The sequence below is a fragment of the Elephas maximus genome, chromosome 7, assembly GCF_024166365.1.
Source record: "Elephas maximus indicus isolate mEleMax1 chromosome 7, mEleMax1 primary haplotype, whole genome shotgun sequence".
Taxonomy (NCBI): Eukaryota; Metazoa; Chordata; class Mammalia; order Proboscidea; family Elephantidae; genus Elephas; species Elephas maximus.
In genome coordinates, this window is record NC_064825.1 from 87,273,411 (window position 1) to 87,291,702 (window position 18,292).

The 18,292-nt window shown below is 42.6% G+C and overlaps 1 long non-coding RNA gene across 1 annotated transcript; it reads right to left on the reverse strand.

Annotated features, from left to right (window-relative positions):
- Positions 1–979: 979 nt before the first annotated feature.
- Positions 980–7,032, reverse strand: LOC126079674 (uncharacterized). Its single transcript, XR_007518232.1, has 3 exons — positions 6,932–7,032; positions 3,006–3,107; positions 980–2,027 (listed from the first exon to the last, which is right to left on the reverse strand). It is a non-coding gene; the product is annotated as an uncharacterized LOC126079674 (long non-coding RNA).
- Between the last annotated feature and the right edge of the window lie 11,260 nt (positions 7,033–18,292).

Here is an 18,292-nt window from a genome sequence, read left to right on the forward strand (position 1 = left end):
ACCTGGGGAGCTTTAAAAATAGCAGCAGCTGCCCTGGCATCCATATTTTTTTCCCAAGTCCTTTGGTTGATTCTAATCCAGTTAATGTTGAGAACATCTGTTACAGAGTACGCTCCCCGGGACTGTTATAAAATGATCAAAAAACAAGGGGAGGAATGGGGTCGGGGAGGCACAGGGGTTAAGAGCACCAGGTTTACCTCCAGGTAACTCTCAACTCTTTCACATACTAATGCGTAACTCTGGACAAGGCACTTAACCTTTATGGGCCTGTTTCCTCATCTGTCAGTCAGGGGCAGTGATAGTTGATTGATCTGTAGGAAAGCCTAAATAAAAACATGTCGGCGAAGTGCTTCGCACAGTGCCTGGCACATAGTAGGCATTTAGCAAATCGTAAGCATTAAGATGACGTACCACACACACACACACACACACGCACACGCACACACGGAAAGAAAGAACACAGACTAGGAGGACGCATATCAAACTATTTTAACACCGATGAGGGCAGGATTACAGATGAAGTTTTTTCTTCCTTTTCTCTTTCTTCTTTTCTTATATGCTTGACAATGGCTTTTTTCCTTAGTACAAATTAATTTTTTATGGAAACGGTAATGACAAATTTCAGGGCGTTGTGGTTGGGTGCCTTCGGGTGGATTCCGAGCCACATCGATAAGAGAAAAAAAAAGGGAAGTAGCTAAAAGGCTGGAAGGAAATTTAACAAAATGTTATGACCAATGTCTCCAGGCAGTCCTCCCTCCCTCCCTTTTTTCCTTCCTTCCTTCCTCATCCTTTCCCTCCCTCTCTCCCTCCCTCCCTTCCTTTTGTGTTCTCCAATTATTTGGTAATGGGCAGGTATCAGTTTCATAGTAGAAAACTAAAACTTACTTGTTTGGGATTTTGCCTTCCCCCGCCCCCACCCTCCAAAGGTCTACGCAGGTGGCTGCTGCGCCCCTGGGGTTCCCGAGGCACAGTCTGCTCCTAGCCTGCCTGGCTCCGCCAAGCCTGGAGCACAGCGGTCCCGAGGACACCGCCGCGAGGCCAGGCCCGAGCGCCCGAGGCGGGCACAGAGGGTGCCGCCGCCGCGCGCGCTGCCTGCGTCTCCCGCAAGGTCCGCAGGCCGCGCCTCACCGAGCAGCTCCTTCCAAGGCCGGCCCAACAGCGCGCAAAGCAGCGCGATGTGCGTTAGCTCGGTTGTTCACAGACTGGCGACCCTCGGACACAAAGTTACACAAATAGGCAAAGGATCCCTGCATTCCAGCGAAGGTAGGTGTGTCCCCAGCCTACCCCAGGTAGGTGTGTCCCCAGCCCCAGCCCCAGCTGCTTTCCAAGTACGTACAGGATGGGCGGACTCCCCAGGTGGACCTCGGGTCTTCAGTGACAGATTCTTAACCCAGCTTAACACAGCTGACCAGCTTCGAGGAGCCAGAAGGTCCTTCATGTGTTCACTACTCACTCCCTTATCAGCAAACGTTTATGGAGTTTCTACTATGTGCTTAGCATCAGGTAGCAGGTAGAGAGACAGATAAAGGAGACACAGCGCTTGCTCTTAAGGAACTCATGGAGGGACTGGCATGCCCACTTGCAATGACAGCACAGTGTGCCAAGTGCCCTGATTGGGAAACTCTGGGTGCAGACACAGGAGGGGCACTAATGTGAGGAAGGGGTCAGGAAGGAACCTGCTCCGCGGCGAGTCCTTGTAGGATAAGCAGGGGCTGGCAGAAGAAGGGAGTCTGTAGGTGGTGCATGTGGTTAACACTGTTAACACACTAGGCTGCTAACCAAACGGTTGGAGGTTTGAAGCCACCCAGAGGTGCCTCAGAAGAAACGCCTGGTGATCTACTTCTAAAAAACCAGCCATTGAAAACCTTACGGAACATGGTTCTACGCTGACACAGGTAAGGTCACGTGAATTTAACTGCCTCCATAAAAACAGGCAACTGATTTACCAGCAGAAGGTCGGAAGAAGGACGCTTCAGCAGAGGGAATCCCAAGAGTACCGCTCAGGGACACAAGGCGACTTCTGAAAACTGCAGGGAGGGCAGTAAGGAAGAAGTGAGATGTATGGGAGGAGGAGAGAAGAGGAAATGGGAGAGGGGGCAGGCCTGGGAATAGATACTCTCAGAAATGTCCCCTGAGTTCCCAAAAACTCAGTTATTCCTGTACCTCACATGTGGATTTTATCACACCTATGTCCCATCTGTATTATTTTGTGTTTTAATATTTTTTAATTGCAAAGGAAAATTGACATTGTAACCACAATTAGAAAATCAGTATCACTTGTCCCATCTGTATTATTTTGTGTTTTAATATTTTTTAATTGCAAAGGAAAATTGACATTGTAACCACAATTAGAAAATCAGTATCACTTGCTTGCCATAAATGGAAGTTAGTTGCAAAGACAAATAGAAGTCCAAGGAAGTTATTAAATTGTACCCTGATTCTGGTGGGCTGAGCTTGAAGCCTATATTCCCTTTGTTCAAAAGGGAGGCTAGCATGTGTTAGCCTTCCTGTTGAGTCAATTCTGACTCAGAGCAACCCTAGAGGACAGAGCAGAGCTGCCCCATAGGATTTCCAAGGAGTGGCTGGTGGATTTGAACTGCCCACCTTTTGGTTAGCAGCCTTAGCTTTTAACCACTGTGCCACCAGCATGTGTTAGAAGGTGTTAAAGACAGATGGAAAGAGTCCTGGCTGTGCAATGGTTAAGCGCTCAGCTACTAACCAAAAGGTTGGTGGTTGGAACCGTCCCGCAGCTCAGCAAGAGAAAAGACTTGGTTATCTGCTCCTGTAAAACTCCTAGGAAACCGTATGGGGCAGTTCTACTCTGTCACATAGGGTCGCTATGATTCGGAATCCACTTGACAGCGCGTAACAACAAAGACAAAGACTTTCTCTCGGATAATCAGAAGGCTTAAAAGAGAATTAGAAGGGGAATAACTTTCTCACTCTATGTGTGATTCAAGGCTACTCAATGCCTGGACACTGGGTACCACCTAAAATATTCTTACCTGCCACAGGAAGTGCACATCCCACATTTAGAAAACACAGCCTCAAGGCAGGATCCTCCAAGGGGTGGATGTTTTCATTTCTGCAGACACGGGCAGGAAAGCCTGAGGGACAGTGAGGAGAAGCCCAAATTAGTCACTACACAGTCACCTGAACTTTTCACACACTATAAGCAATGTCTTCAGGTAGTAACCCTTGAAAGCCAAGAGTGGAAGAACAGAGGAGCTGTCTCTGAGTCTTCCATAGCACAACCAGAGAAGCTGAAATTCCATGAGCTCTGTAGAAACAGTCCCTTCTGGCAACCCTCACCGCTCTCTAATTGACTGTGCTAAGTATTATCCCCAATGCCCCCAAAAGCGAGCTTTTATTTTCTCACAATGTGGTAAATATTATGATAAGTTTGGTTTTTATTACATAGAAGTATAAATGCTAACTTTTTCATTTATGAGAGAGGTGGCCAGAAAATCTCAGTGGCTGGAGCTTGAAAGCAATTACATCCTTGTTATTTGGAGGTTTGGCTAGATGTCAAGGGAGTTTATAGCCAAACCACTAGTTTGGTGCTGTTTTGTCCCCTAAAGTAATCCAAAAATTAATGTACCAGAAGGAAATAATATGTTTGCATAGGACAATGTGAGAGCTGAGACTCTGCTCTTAGAGGGGTACCATGGAAATTCCTTTATTAAAAAGAAGAAATGGTGCATTTAAGGAGTTTCTGCAGGAGTCACAGATCGTATTTTGATTTGGGTTGATATGCCTTTCTTTGGTCAATGATGCTTCTGAAATGATAAAAAGCTAGGAAAATACCAAATTATGTATATGTATGTATATATGTGTACATAAAATCTCCAAACAAAAAAAAATTAATTCCTGTTGGTATCAACAAGAATAAACTGCACCAAAACTCAATTTGGCAAAAATGAGGACAGAGTTTCTCCCTCTCCCCTGCCCCCAGCAGCCTTGTAATTTGTAATTGCATGAAACCTCCAGGAGACAGAAGTCTTGTCTGTTCAAGTCCACTTTGATGCAGCTGCTGGACTGAGCCAAGTGGAGAAGAACTGACTGGGTAGCTCTGGAAATGACCCAGGTGACAATCATTTCCAGAACCTGTGGGAACCTCAGTACTTTGGGCCCTTTGCACCCAAAGGTAGCTTCTTGAGTAACAACAAGGCCCAAAGGCTGGTGAGATTTCAGCTAAACTTGAGTAGTTTGATTTGCTTTTCTCATATAAGATTTGGTAATTTGTCCAGTCTTTCAGACACATTTGCTATGTTGGGCTAAAGATCTGCTTTGCATTTTTAAAAGTTTGATACCTAGTTAGAATCAAGGACAGTGGAGAAGTATACAGAGTCATATGCACAGAGATGGTCATTCCTTTGATTTTTTTCTTAATAATAAAAGGTTGGAAACAACTAAAATCTAAGAGATTGACTAAATATTCTGATGCTGTTAAAAAAAAAAAAGATAGGCCTTTAGGTATTAATATTGAGAGGTGTTCGGCTAGTGGAAAAACAAGTACTTCACAGTATAGCGTCTGTCTGTCTATCTCTCTGTCCATCCATCCATGCATCCATCCATGCATCCATCCATACATCCATCCATGCATCCACACATCCATCCATCCACCCACCCATCCATCCATCCATCCATCCATCCATCCATCCATCCATCCATCCATCCATCCATCCATCCATCCATCCATCCATCCATCCATCCATCCATCCATCCTTTCTCTCTCTCTCTCTTTCTAACCTAATACACAGAAGAGTTTCTCATTTATATTAAGATATGTATGGTTTCATATATTCATACATGCTTATACATTCTGTGAGAATGATAGGAATGAACCAGTTTTGGGGGAGGCTTGGATTATGGAGGAAACCCTGGTGGCGTAGTGGTCAAGTGCTGCGGCTGCTAACCAAAAGGTCAGCAGTTTGAATTCACCAGGCACTCCTTGGAAACTCTATGGGGCAGTTCTACTCTGTCCTATAGGGTCACTATGAGTCAGAATCAACTCGACGGCAATGAGTAATGGGTGGATTACGGAGAGATTTTCACTTTCTTTGCATTGCTTAATATTTTTTTACAATGTATTATGTACTAACAGAAAAAAAAAAGAGTTAGCTGAATTAAAAAGGAAAAAAATAAAAAGAAAATTTTACGTGCTGTCTTCTATTCCAGGAACTGAGAAACCGTGAAGAAGGCTGAAGAGAAACAACCGTATCAGACCAGATAATCTTAACCTTAGCTCTCATTGTCAGATCGAATGCTGCTTTGCTTAATATAAAACTTTAGTCCTTGGTTGCCCAACCATCTCATGAATCTATAAGAGAAACTCAGGCTCAAAAACACTTCTAATATGTGGTCACCATAGGTGGCAGCAGACAGACCACTAACTCAGTCTATGGTTTGATGAAGTCCACCAAAGCTAACTGATTCAGACAAGCCCAGATTCATCTCAAAGCCCATGTCCTGGAGCATCTAGTAGCCTCTGGAATGCTACTAACAATTTAATAAGAGCTGTTATTTATGAAACATTGATTATCTTCCAAATGCTAAGCTATGTATATCACCTCTTATCTTCATGAATCCCTCAAAGGTAAAGATTCTTATTCCCATGTTACAGATGGAGAAACTGAGAACCAAGAACTTGCCTAAAGTCACAAGCTGGAAAATGGTAAAACTTGTACCTTATTCTACGCCTGCCTGCCTCCATTTTCCAATTTTTAGGCTATTTGATACAGTGATTTAAGCCCTATCTACTTAACGACTGTGGAAAGCTAAATCACTTTGAAAGTCTGCCATGTACCCAGAGACTTACTTATTTACCTGAAGTATCTGGCCTCTTAGTAATTCTCCGCCCGCCCCCGCCAGTTTCTACAAATTACTGTAGCAATCAAGATACGTGCATGCATCCCATTGTTCTCTGACATTTAGATATTACAAACCTTGGATAGTTTTTAATCAAGGCAGCAAAATTCTTTCACAATGAGTTCACCTCAGGGGGAAAAATCTGTTGGCAAGGAATACACTATAACTTGTCAAAGATACGCATACATGTGTGTATCTTTGCACATATGCATTTTTGGCAGTGTGGTGAAGTTCTTCCTTAAGGGGATCTGGCCTGCCCTTCATTCAAGGGGTTGAGGGTTGTAAAATTGGCTCAAGTCTGGGATTTGATTGAGGGGCCATGATTCTGTTCTTGTGATTCAAGTTAGACTGCCTTTCACTTGACTTAGAATTCTTCTGCTTGTACAGATCAGGTAAATATTTAGTAAATTTTGAATCTATTTCATTCCTAGGGACACTATGACTAAGTAGCCAACACCATAAGTCCATATGAGTCGGGAAGGACCTCACTACACTGCCAAAACTTGAATTAGAAAAATATATATATATATTTCTCTAAATTCATATTTTCCCTTGTCAACCAATAGATGAGCGTAAAGACATTTGTAATATCCATTTTGGTGCTTCACTAGAATGTCATTATGATGAAATATTCTCTTGGCAATAAGGAATAATTTATAAATCCTGGAAATGGAGTTTTTAATGATGGTGCTTATAGAAAGTCAACTCATGCAAAAATTGTTTTCTGGGTTAAATTCTTGAATCTTTTTAATAAAGTGACATCAAAGGATCATGCAGTAAGCACTTTGGTGTTCTCATCAACTTCCTTTGCTCACCTCTCCCACTGTGTAGGACCTGGGAGTTTGGGAATTTGAGTCCAGCTCCAGGGGTGAACTCTAAACAATCCAGGCTAACCAGAGGAACCTTTCTCCTCACCAGAGGCTGGTTTAGGAACTTAGATTTAACCAATTAGCACATGGCATTCCCCTGGCCACAGGAACTGTTTCAGGAATAAACACGTGATCTGATTTGGGCCAATGAGACATGAGGATAAGTTGGCTTCTGGAAAATGCTTCCTTACTCTTAAGAGAGAACCACACCACAGGTACAGCCAGTCTTTCTCTCTCTGGACATTGTTCTGTCCGGAATGGAAGGCCTGGAATGACTGCAGCCACCTCAGTATTACTTTCAGGATGACACTAGTCTGTAGAAGAGGACAGAGACAGGAGAATATCAGAAAAATGGAGTTTGAATCACCTGTCTAAATCCACGCCGGAGCCTACCCTACTGTTGGATGTTACACGAGCCAACACATTTTCTTATCACAAAGCTATAACATCCCAACCAATATAGACCACAACCATTCCCTCAACTTTACCACAATTCTGTCACAAAAGGACTCAACAGGGACCTCCTCTCCAGAAAGAAGACCATCATCAATTATACAACTCCATGGATGAGGGAACTAAGGTCCAAATCAAATTTATGTGTTAAATTCTATCAGGGGTCCATACAACAGTGTTGCTTGTGCTCCAGGGCACACAATAGTGTTTACTTTTAGTCCTGCTGTTTTTGATTCCACAGCATGTATTCAATGGGGTCCAGAAGACAAAGCCAGTTGAGGAATACTGGCACACTCTATATTTTAATTGCCTCTTTCTTCTGATGGCTAAGCCTTTATCACTGGGATGAGCTTGTCTGCTTCATTCCTTTTTCCCTAAGAAGCCACTCATTTCTCTTGCAAAGATGTCTCTGGGAGAGCCCATCCCACCAGTTCACCATACATGCCTAGAACCCTGCTACAAAAGCAAGGAGAAATATCTAAAATTGAGTACCTTCATAGAAGAAAGAAGAACGAACAGGAATCAAGGAGGTTTGTATGTTGAAAAAGGATGTTCCCTTGAATACCAGTCTCAGGCTATATGCCAAGAAAAAAAGGCTCTATGGTCAAATTACTTTGGAAAACATAAATAAACCTCCCATACCCACTAGCCCTTTAGAATATACATTAGCTAATTAAAGGCTCTGAGAAGTCGTGTAATAAGCCTGTTCATCTTTGTTTAATCCAATATCTCTTAGGCATATTTGACCAGGCAGCCTTGTCCCAATCTCCCCACAAGACCTGTTAACATTCTGAGAGAAACCCTTGGGACAACGGTAGTGGTAACCCGGAGCGCTCACCTCCTTCAACTTTCGGTATTGTTATTTTGGGCCTGAGAGAGGATGTGTGTGCACATGCATGTGTTAAGCTGTCACTTGAGCTGTCAGTGACTGGTTTCAGTAGCAGCATTAAAGTGGCAGCGCTGAGAGGCATATTCTACCAAGAGGAGGAGGATGGGAGCAGGTCCCCAGGGCTAGAAAACATGGGGAAATATTTCCCCCAGAGCCTGCCAGGGTTTCACTACCAAGAAAGTTGCCAGGGTAAGCTTTGGCATGGACAGCTCATCAGACAGAATTGCTCCTTTTTGGAACTGAGGAATTCACACCCACTCTGAGGCTGGCTTGGGCACATGCCTTTCCCAGCTGGTCCCTTTGGAGGAATCACGGCTTCCAGAATGTTTGAGCTGTTTGAGAGGTACAAGATTCTCAGAGGCACAGAGAAGCTGTCATGAAACAATGCAAATCCACATCAAAGGTGCTCCATTTTAAGAGAGAAAACAAAGCTCCTGACCCTTAAGGGCCTCTAGAAGAGGCTGTTGAAGCCAGAAGCTGCAGGAAGATCCTGCAGGAAGGATTTCCAGAATTCACATGCCTGTATTTGGCCACTAAATATGAACCCCCTGCTAAACAACAGAGGCAGGAGGGTTTTCTCGTCAGAAAGAATGATGCAAAGAGCAAGGCAAAGGCTGGCAAAAGCAAATGATTTGTCCCCTGGGTGCAATACATCTCCCAAGACATGTGATTCCAAAGAGAGCGTAATTAAATTTAATGGACAAACCTCTTGGTGCTAGGAGGCATTTTAATGTGGTATTTCAGTTTGGGGTGGACAAAAATCAGTCTTCCTTGCCTCACTGCTCTCTTCTTTAAATGAAACAAACTTCCTGATTAGCGCCATAACTCTCAGGACTGCTGGGTGCCCTCCCATCAGCTGATAATCTCTATGGGACACCTGAGGGGGCTTCTCACTGAATCTGCAGGGACACTGGAAATGGAGTGCCTCACCTGAAGGACAAAGGTATCCGGACCTTCTAGGCAACCCCAGTGTCTAGCACAGGGCCTAGTGCAAGGGATATTTGAAGAATAATTGAAAGGAAGAGAGGACAGAGGGATAGGAGAGAGGAAGGGAGGGAAGGAGAGAAATAAAGAAAGAGAAGAAGGGAGGGAAGGAGAGAAATAAAGGAAGAGAGGAAGGGAGAGAAGAAGAAACACTGACTAAGAAGAGCTACAGGAGCCCTGGATGTGCAAAGAAGCTCTGGCCTGTTAACTGAAATTTGGCAGTTTGAACCCGTGCAGTCGCTCCTCAGGAGGAAGAGCTGGTGATCTGCTTCCATAAAGATTATTGTTGTTGTGTGCCATCAAGTCAATTCCGACTTATAGCAACCCTGTGGGACAGAGTAGAACTGTCCCATTGGGTTTACAAGGCTGTGATCTTTACAAAAGCAGAGTGCCACACCTTTCTCCTGTGGAGCAACTGGTGGGCCTAGAAAACCCTATGAAACAGTTCTACTCTGTCACGTCGGGTCACTATGAGTTGAAAATCGACTTGATGGCATGTAACAACAACAAGAAGAGCTATGTAGCTAGAGAAACTGTCTTAGGAATAGCCCAATGAAAGAACAGGAAGGTGAGGGTGTGTTTATTTAGGAGAGCACTAACAGAACCTCAGTACTCCCATTTGATCAGGTAACACTTTTTCCCATTCACTACTTCCAGCACCTCACCATCTCTCAGCAGCCCCTGTGACTCTGGAGAAGTTGGCCCCAATTGGTCCACTCCTAGGTGGACCTGACTGCCTAAGTCTCCCCGACTCTTCTTGCAAATAATTGATTGGTTCAGGAATAGTTATGTGATCTAGTTTTGGTCAGTGGAATGCAAGGAAGTTTTGTCAGGGGTTTTTGGAAACTTTCTTACTGTTCTGGGACAGCCCCCAGGAGTGACTTTTTTTTTCTTATTTTGAGGTCTAGAAAGCCTGCTACCTTCCTGCTACAGGGCCTGAGGCCATAGATGAGGCCAACACTTGGAGAAGAGTGAAGTCAAGATGATCACAGGAGATAGAAGACACTATATGAAGAAGAACAGGGCATCAAGATTGGTGGAAGACTCATTAACAACCTGTGTTATCTAGATGGCACAATCTTGCTTGCTGAAAGTAAAGAGGACTTGAAACACTTACAGATGAAGATCAAAAACCACAGCCTTCAGTGTGGATTGCACCTCAACATAAAGAAAACAAAAATCCTCACAACGGGACCAATAAGCAACATCATAATAAACAGAGAAAAGATTGAAGTTGTCGAGGATTTCATTTTACTTGGATCCACATCAACACCCATGGAAGCAGCAGTCAAGAAATCAAAAGAGGCATTGCATTGGGTAAATCTGCTGCAAAGGACCTCTTTAAAGTGTTGAAAGGCAAAGAGGTCACCTTGAAGACTAAAGTGTGCCTCACCCGAGCCATGGTATTTTCAATAGCGTCATATGCATGCGGAAGCTGGACAATGAATAAGGAAGACAGAAGAAGAATTGACACACCTTTGAATTGTGGTGTTGGAGAAGAATATGGACTGACAAAGAATATGGACTGACAAAAGAACTAACAAATCTGCCTTGGAAGAAGTACAACCAGAATGCTCCTTAGAAGCAAGGATGGTGAAACTATGTCTTACGTGATTTGGACATGTTGTCAGGAGAGATCAGTCCCTGGAAAAGGACATCATTCTTGATAAAGTACAGAGTCAACCAAAAGAGGAAGAAACTTGATGAGATGGATTGACACAGTGGCTGCAATAATAGGCTCAAGCATAACAACAATTGTGGGCATGGTCCAGGACTGGGCAGTGTTTCATTCTGTTGTACATAGGGTCACTATGAGTCGGAACTGTCTCGACGGCACCTAACAACAGCAACAACAAAAGAAGACACTGGATGAAATCCACCCTGAAGCCCATCTGATGCCTGGACGCCTAGTTATGAGGATCAATCAAAAGCCTTATTGTTCTAACCAGTTTGAGCTGGACTTTCTGTTGTAACAGCTGAAAGTATCCCAACTGATCTCTCAATGATGGTTGCTCTCTGAGCCACAGCCAAGGGGAGCTCTTTGCTCCAACATAGGCTGAAAGTTGGATGGGGAAAAAAAATGAAGAAGCAAGAAAGCAAGGTTATGTCAGCAGTGACCAGCTTTTCCCACTCCAAGCCTGCCAGCCCCCCTCTATGGATCTGCATTGATCAAAGGTCACCCTTTGTAGATTGGTATTCATAGTAAGAGACTTGAAAAAGGAAGATCTGTAAAGCGCTCTGCTTCTAACTGTGTGACCTTGAACAAGACATTTAAGTTTGCTGAACCTTAATGTGTTTATTGCTAGAATCAAAGTTAAAAAAGACTCATATTCCACACATTCCTTGTGGAATTTCTGGGAAGATCAAATATAAATTATTCTTAAGTACTACAAAGCTAAATTAAAAAAAAAACTTTGCTGTCGAGTTGATTCCGACTTATAGCAGTCCTATAGGACAGGGTAGAAACTGCCCCATAGAGTTTCCAAGGAGCAGCTGGTGGATTATAACTGCCAACATTTTGGTAGCTCTTAACCGCTGTGCCACCAGGGCTCCAAAGCTGAAATAGATGTTACTATTGCAGACTGCTTTTCATTTCTATCTCCCTAGTCTGCCCATTGGACGATGCTAATATTTGATAATTTAAGTCTGCATTTAACTTTATCATTCAATTCAGTTCAAACTTTATAGCTATTATTTTTACCTGCCTAGTTTCAAAATGGAATTGGAGTAGCTTATTATAAACGGTCCATCCCAATACCTGAACCCATTACCATCAAGTCTATTCTGACTCCACCACAATAGAATAAAACAAAATTACAAAAACAAAAGTAAAGTAAGGAAGGCAGAGAATCATCGTACCAGAAAACCCAAGTAAAAAGCTACAGTAATTTAATGTAAAAACTTAGTTCTGAGCTTCCTAACAGCCAAAGTAAAAAGGGGAATTCATTTCTAAAGCAAATATCATGCAAAGCGCTATACCAGGCATTGTAAAATTTACAAAAATGAATAAGATATGGCTGCTGGCCTCAGAGAGTTTACAAGATAGTAAAAAATTCACACATCAATAATAATAATATAATACGCTATTAAGTAATATAAAAACCCAGTGTCATATATTTAAGAAATATAAGTATTGTTATTTACCATATAGAGAAAATACACAGGAGCAGTGAGGGGATGGAGATTAATTCTAGCTTTGGGAAATGTGTGATGGAAGAAGGGGTATCTGAACTGGACCTTAGAAGGGGTTAGAATCTTACAATTGGAGATTGGTGGGAGGGCATTTTGGCATGAGTCAACATTCTTCCATACAGCATGTTTAAGAAAGGATGGTGAGTGTGTGTGTTTGTGTAATATGTGTACATTAGGTAGATCAGGAGGAAAGGTTAGTGAGGGAAATTAGGGCCAGTTATGACAGTCCTTGAATGTCATGCTCAGTATTCTGGAGGAAATGAGGCAAAGTTGCTGAGAACTTTCCAGCAGAAAAGTAACATGGTCATAGTTGTTCTCAGAATAGTATATTTTTGGTGTTTCCCCTCCCCAAGAGAGCAAAACTGAAAGTGTGGTTCTGCTGTGAGCTAATATAGTTCCATCAGAAACTTATCCTTCCTCTGTGCCATTCCATGTTCACTTGACAATTTTTCATTACCTTGATTCTAAGTCAGTTATTCCCAGAGAAAAGACAGAAATTCATCATCTTTCCTTTTATGATTTTCTCCTCTGTCATCAAACACATCAGCAGGTATGAGTTTTATCATAATTTAATTACCACCTTCCACCCACCTTAATTACATGCATTTCTACTTGATAATAATTCACTGGAGTATTCAAGAAGATAGTGAAGTTAAACTTTTCTTTGTCTTGGCAACCCTTTTGGGAGAGTTCCTACAGCAACGTACAGGCCAAGAATTAGACTCTCACTGTCTTTTCATGAGCAAGTGAAATCCTTTGTGGCCTTGAAGGTTCAGAATTCATCCAAGTGGTGGAACCATTGGAATTCAGCATTGGTTGGGGAAAAGAAGGAAAGGAGCATGATAATGGTTTCTTGCCAGCAACCAACACAAAGAATTCCTGGATGTTAACCTTAAGTCCAATTATTGCCAATAAGGAATGAATGAGCTGAAATCTGTTGGTCACTCGGGATTAGAATTCTAAGGTCAAATTCAAGTTGGCCCAATTTTCCTATGAATGCTTAGCCCACCACTCCTTAACTGAATGCATTACTTGAACAGCTAAAAGTTAGATGATGGCCTCTAAATAGAGTTCCTTGATTGCTCCAAGATGAGTTAAATATCCACCTCTCCTCTGACATCTCATATAATATCTTGCACATCTCCCTATTATCATAGGGCACACATGCTATCGATACCATCTAACATTTGACTACTTACTATACGCCATTAATTTTAGATATATTATTTCATTTGGTCTTCCTAATGAGTCTATGAGGTAGCTACTATCATTATCCCCGTTTGAAGGGAGGCAAAGCATGGTTAAGTGACTTGCCCAAGGTCACACAGCTAATACTGGAACTAGAGTCTGAGCTCAGGTGGTCTGACTCTAAGCCTGGGTCTTAAGTTCTCTGATATAATGTTATAATTATGTTTCTGTGTTTGCTGCCCTTCTACTTCTTCCCTGATCTTCACTTCAGATGGGGGGGGGACCCCTGTACGGTGGGCTGTTTTTTTTTACTTATTCTTGTATCCTCATTGCTCAGCACAGCTTCTAGAGAATGCCAGGTGCTCAACCAATGAATTGTATCTATATGCATGAATCCATGAAAAAGACAAATGGAATCTCTATCTCCTGGGACTCACCGACACTGATTTGTACTAAATCTATATTTTAGTTCTAGTTGAAGAGCTATCACATCTTCAGGGAGGAGGAGGAATCCCTAGTGTGTATCTTTTCTTAGAAATCCAGCCACAGACATCCTCTCATATGTCAGTTGACCCAGTTGTGGGATATTTTTCAAGCAAAGATGGCAAAGAGAAGTCAAAAAAGAAACATTTTTCTAAATATTTTTCCTAAACTCCCCTCTCCCCCCCCCCAAAAAAAATGCAACTCAAGTCAGGTTTGATATGTGCAGTTTTATTTTTTAAATAAAAGGGACCCATTTCTGAAGTCATGTGTCCAAGTCTTTACACAAATGAGGATGACTCCTTTCATCTACCTTTACTGCCTCCCACTACTCTCCATCCAGCCCAGGCCTGTGGTCTAGTCTGTAGTGGGCCCCTCATTCACATGGACGAATCCAAAGGAAATTCTGGTCACCATTTTCTTCGTGTTTTGATCGGGGCCTCTTTCCAGGTTGCACTCTAAGCTGATACCAGGAGCCAGCCATAATTCTGAGGTGTGTGTCAGGCTGAAGCTTCAAGGAGACTTCTGAACTCAGAGGCCAACTGGCTTCTTGGATCTGAGACACAAGAAATACAACCACTGGAGAACAAACTGTCTTCCAAAGAACACCTAGGATAATGGCCCTAAGAGCCTTAGAAGTTCAAACCAAGGGAGCTGGCCAGTGTCTCAGCCTTCACTGCATTTCCCCACGTTGCCCAGTAGGTTTCTTTGCAGAGGTGCTGTCTCCTTCACTGCTTTATTGTTTTACATGGCTGGTAGGAAACAGGAGATGTTACTTTAAAAGATGAGAGTAGAATTCCTCTCAGGATGAGAGAGGTAGTTAGGTCTTGAGGATGAGGCCCTCTGGGCACAGCAGGACTGGGTTGGAAGGGAGGATAGAGAGAGAACCAACATTTAATAAATAAACAGGAATTTAGGAGAGAGAAGAGCAAGCCAGATAAGGAAAAAGAGGTTGAAATCAACACAGCAATAGAAGTTCTCCAAGAACTTCCCAGAAGTGGGAACAACCAAAGTGCTTTTAAGAACAATGTCTAAAATTGCATTTTAAGATTTTGCTGAGCTGTGATGTCATTCCCTTCATTGCTTCAAGCCTTCAGAAGACACTTGCTGCCCACACAGCCTTCGGTCAGGAGCTCTTGGGGAAGAAAGAAATTGGGGTGTTGCTCAATGCGGTGATCCAGAACAGAAAATGGGCAAGTATATATATATATTTTTTTATATGGAAGGTAAAACAGAGCGGAGATGTAAAATTCAACAAAAACAGGAATTCGGATGAGAGGTGATTGTGGAAAACATCAGTCACCCCAAGAACCACCCCCAAGATATTGAGAAAGACACTGATGAGGGTTCAAGACCAAAAAATGTCCAAGGCCGGCGTGTCCCCAGCAGGCTGGGCAACTTGGGAATATCACGTAGCTGACATTTGAATTACACACACAGGACATGATTCTTAAAAATGCTGTGGTAATTTTTTTTTCTTTTAACAGAATATATTTTTTCTGGGAATACAATAATTTTGACTCCTATGACTCCAAAAGCCCCAAGAGAGTGTGGGTAAGACATGAATTTCCATCATTTTTTTCTTAAAAGAAAAATCAGTATTTTTAAATGAGAAACTCCCCACTTAGGAGAACCTGGGGGTTGCTTCTGATGACTTGCATTAAGGATTCACTATTAGTTGTGATACAGTGATTTACTGGGCAGCTTACATCAAAACTGATTCATTTCATCTCTTTGTGTGTGCAACGGGGGAACAGAAGTTATAAAACCAAAGTTGGTAAATCGAACAACACAAGTTCCTGCCTTGCCATCCTCAACCCCTTTGCCACATGGGATGTGCTTGGCTTCTGAGGCTTATTCTAGCCAAGCTCTAATTTCTTCCCCTTAGCCTACTTCCACCACGTGCCTGGGTGGAAATATGTTTTCATGAGGAGGAGCAGGGAAATATGGGGTTTGAAAAAGAAATCAAACACCTGAAAACAAGTCATCTTTTAGAGTTCAGATCCTCATGAAACTTGAAGAGTGAAATTCAAAGAGAGGTGATTTTCAAGAGCTGGCCTTTCCCTTCCCTCCAGGACCCCCCACCACACACACACACCATCCCCTGCCAGTAGATTCCTACTTGGCTATTTGAAGCCCAGTGATGACTGCTAGAATTCTGCACCAGCTGAGGCTGAGGCAGAGAGCAGACAAGACACAATAAGCGTTTCAGAAAACATCTCACAATGTGATCATCAATGTGTAATATGAGCTGGGCGTTAAATAAAATGTGAAAGTCGTATTAATGACCCTTTTGGCTGTCCAACATGGCATTTCATTTTCCTTTCCAAAGAGGCCGAGAGTAGGGCCAGCCAATAAATTATAGATGAAATCTCCATCATATGTTTATAAATACACTAACATTAGCATTTTACTTCCTTATAAATCTGCAGCCAACACTAAGGCTCAAGATAGAAAGCCCTGTAAAACAATGATATATTCTCTCCTTGCAGGCGTTGACTAGTGGCCCATTCACTCCTGGTGGGTGCTGTTCTTCAAACACGCTCCCTCTGCTCATGCCCCCTCATTTAAAATCCATTTTAATTTAAAGATGCGCAAGGCAGTGCTCGTGGTACATTTACTCATCCTAGTTATACATCACGGAGCAAGGAAAAGAAAATTGTTTCATCTAGAGATACGGTTCAATGTGGTCACCACTGAACAGTGGAGTAATTACCATATCAGGCCCACTCAAAATGCACTCAGGATGTTCTGTGACCTATCATTTGCTAATCTGCATAGTGAAGTATAGCTTCATAACTATAAATTGCTGACTTAATTAAAACCAGGACCTTTCTGTCATTTAATTACAGGGAGAAAGGTTATTGCTTAAATGCAATTTTCCAAATGTGATTTCTTAACAGTTATTAACTGCTTCACCATCATTTATTGTTTCAGATTTTTCAATTTGAAAATACTCCCCGTGACAGAAGTAATGACTTCATGAAAAACTCAATCTAGAGGGAGGCCAGCCAGCCCATTTGTTTCTCCTAAGTGGAGGCGACAGGAAGCTGGAAAATGTCACTGAAGGATCCTGGGATGTCTTCGACTTTCAGGGAGTAATTAAAACCCAGAAGGTTGTATCAAAGAAGGGGAGAGATTGTTTGCAGACATCTTAAATGTGGCCCCTCCCTTCCATGCCAGTGGACGCGTTGTATTTGCATCATGAAGTATGGTGGCTGTAGGATGGGCAGGGAAGTAGAACTGGATGATGCGAAGGCCATCATGGAGCAGCATGAGTTTTGAAGGGATAAAAGTCTGCACTTCCTGTTAGTCAGCCACTAGACACCAATTGGAATTGCAGACGTGCTCTTTGAACTATCCTTGCATCTAGGATTTCTTCTGGCACAGAACATAGAACCACTACCAGTGTGGACATGGTAGATAGTCATACGATGAAGAGAGTAACCCACATTTTCTTTAATCCTATGCTTTTCTTTAATCCTTGAGTGGTTTTGGCTTCTCTTTTTCTTCACATTTTTATGCATAGACTGGAGGTTACACAGATAAAGTGGATAGACCAGTGACGTTGGCCAACATAGATAACCCAGACACTTAATCTACAAAATCCAAACCCACTGCTGCTGAGTTGATTCCAACTCATGGCTGCCCCATGTGTTACAGAGTAGAACTGCTCCATAGGATTTTCTTGGTTCTTAATCTTTTAATCTTTATGAAAGCAGAACACTAGGCCTTTCTTCCATGGCACTGCTGGGTGGGTTCGAATAGCTAACCTTTCTGTTGGTAGCTGAGCTCAAACACTTTGGGCCACCCAGGGACCTTATATCTACAAAAGCACTTCTTAATCAGCAGGGGATTTTTTGGTTTTAGTTACTGCCTCAATTCCCATGTGCACTAAGTGGACTTCACTTCATTCAGCTCTTTATTTTGTAATACTAGCTCCCGATGAGGAGCCAGAAATTTAGGTGGGGTGGAATACCTGGCCTTTTCCTGGATCCTGATACCTCTATGCTTAAATGTTTATAAAAATGAACAAATGAGCTTTCTGCCTGCCAAACCAAACTCATTGCCATTGAGTCAGTTCTGATCCATAGCAACCCTGTAGGACAGAGTAGAACTGCCCCACAGGGTTTTTAAGGAGCGGCTGGTGGATTCAAACTGCCGGCCTTTTGGTTAGCAGTTATATCACTTAACCACTGGGCAACCAGGCCTTCTTTCTGCCTATAGCAGCCTGAATGTTGATTCCAGACAGAAACTGCCTTGGTTACTGGTTGAGGAAAAAGTTACACTTTTGATTCAGAATATGGTTAAAGTTAAAATTGCTCAAAAGAAGAAATGAAAAGTCACCCAATTTCTGTATATTTTT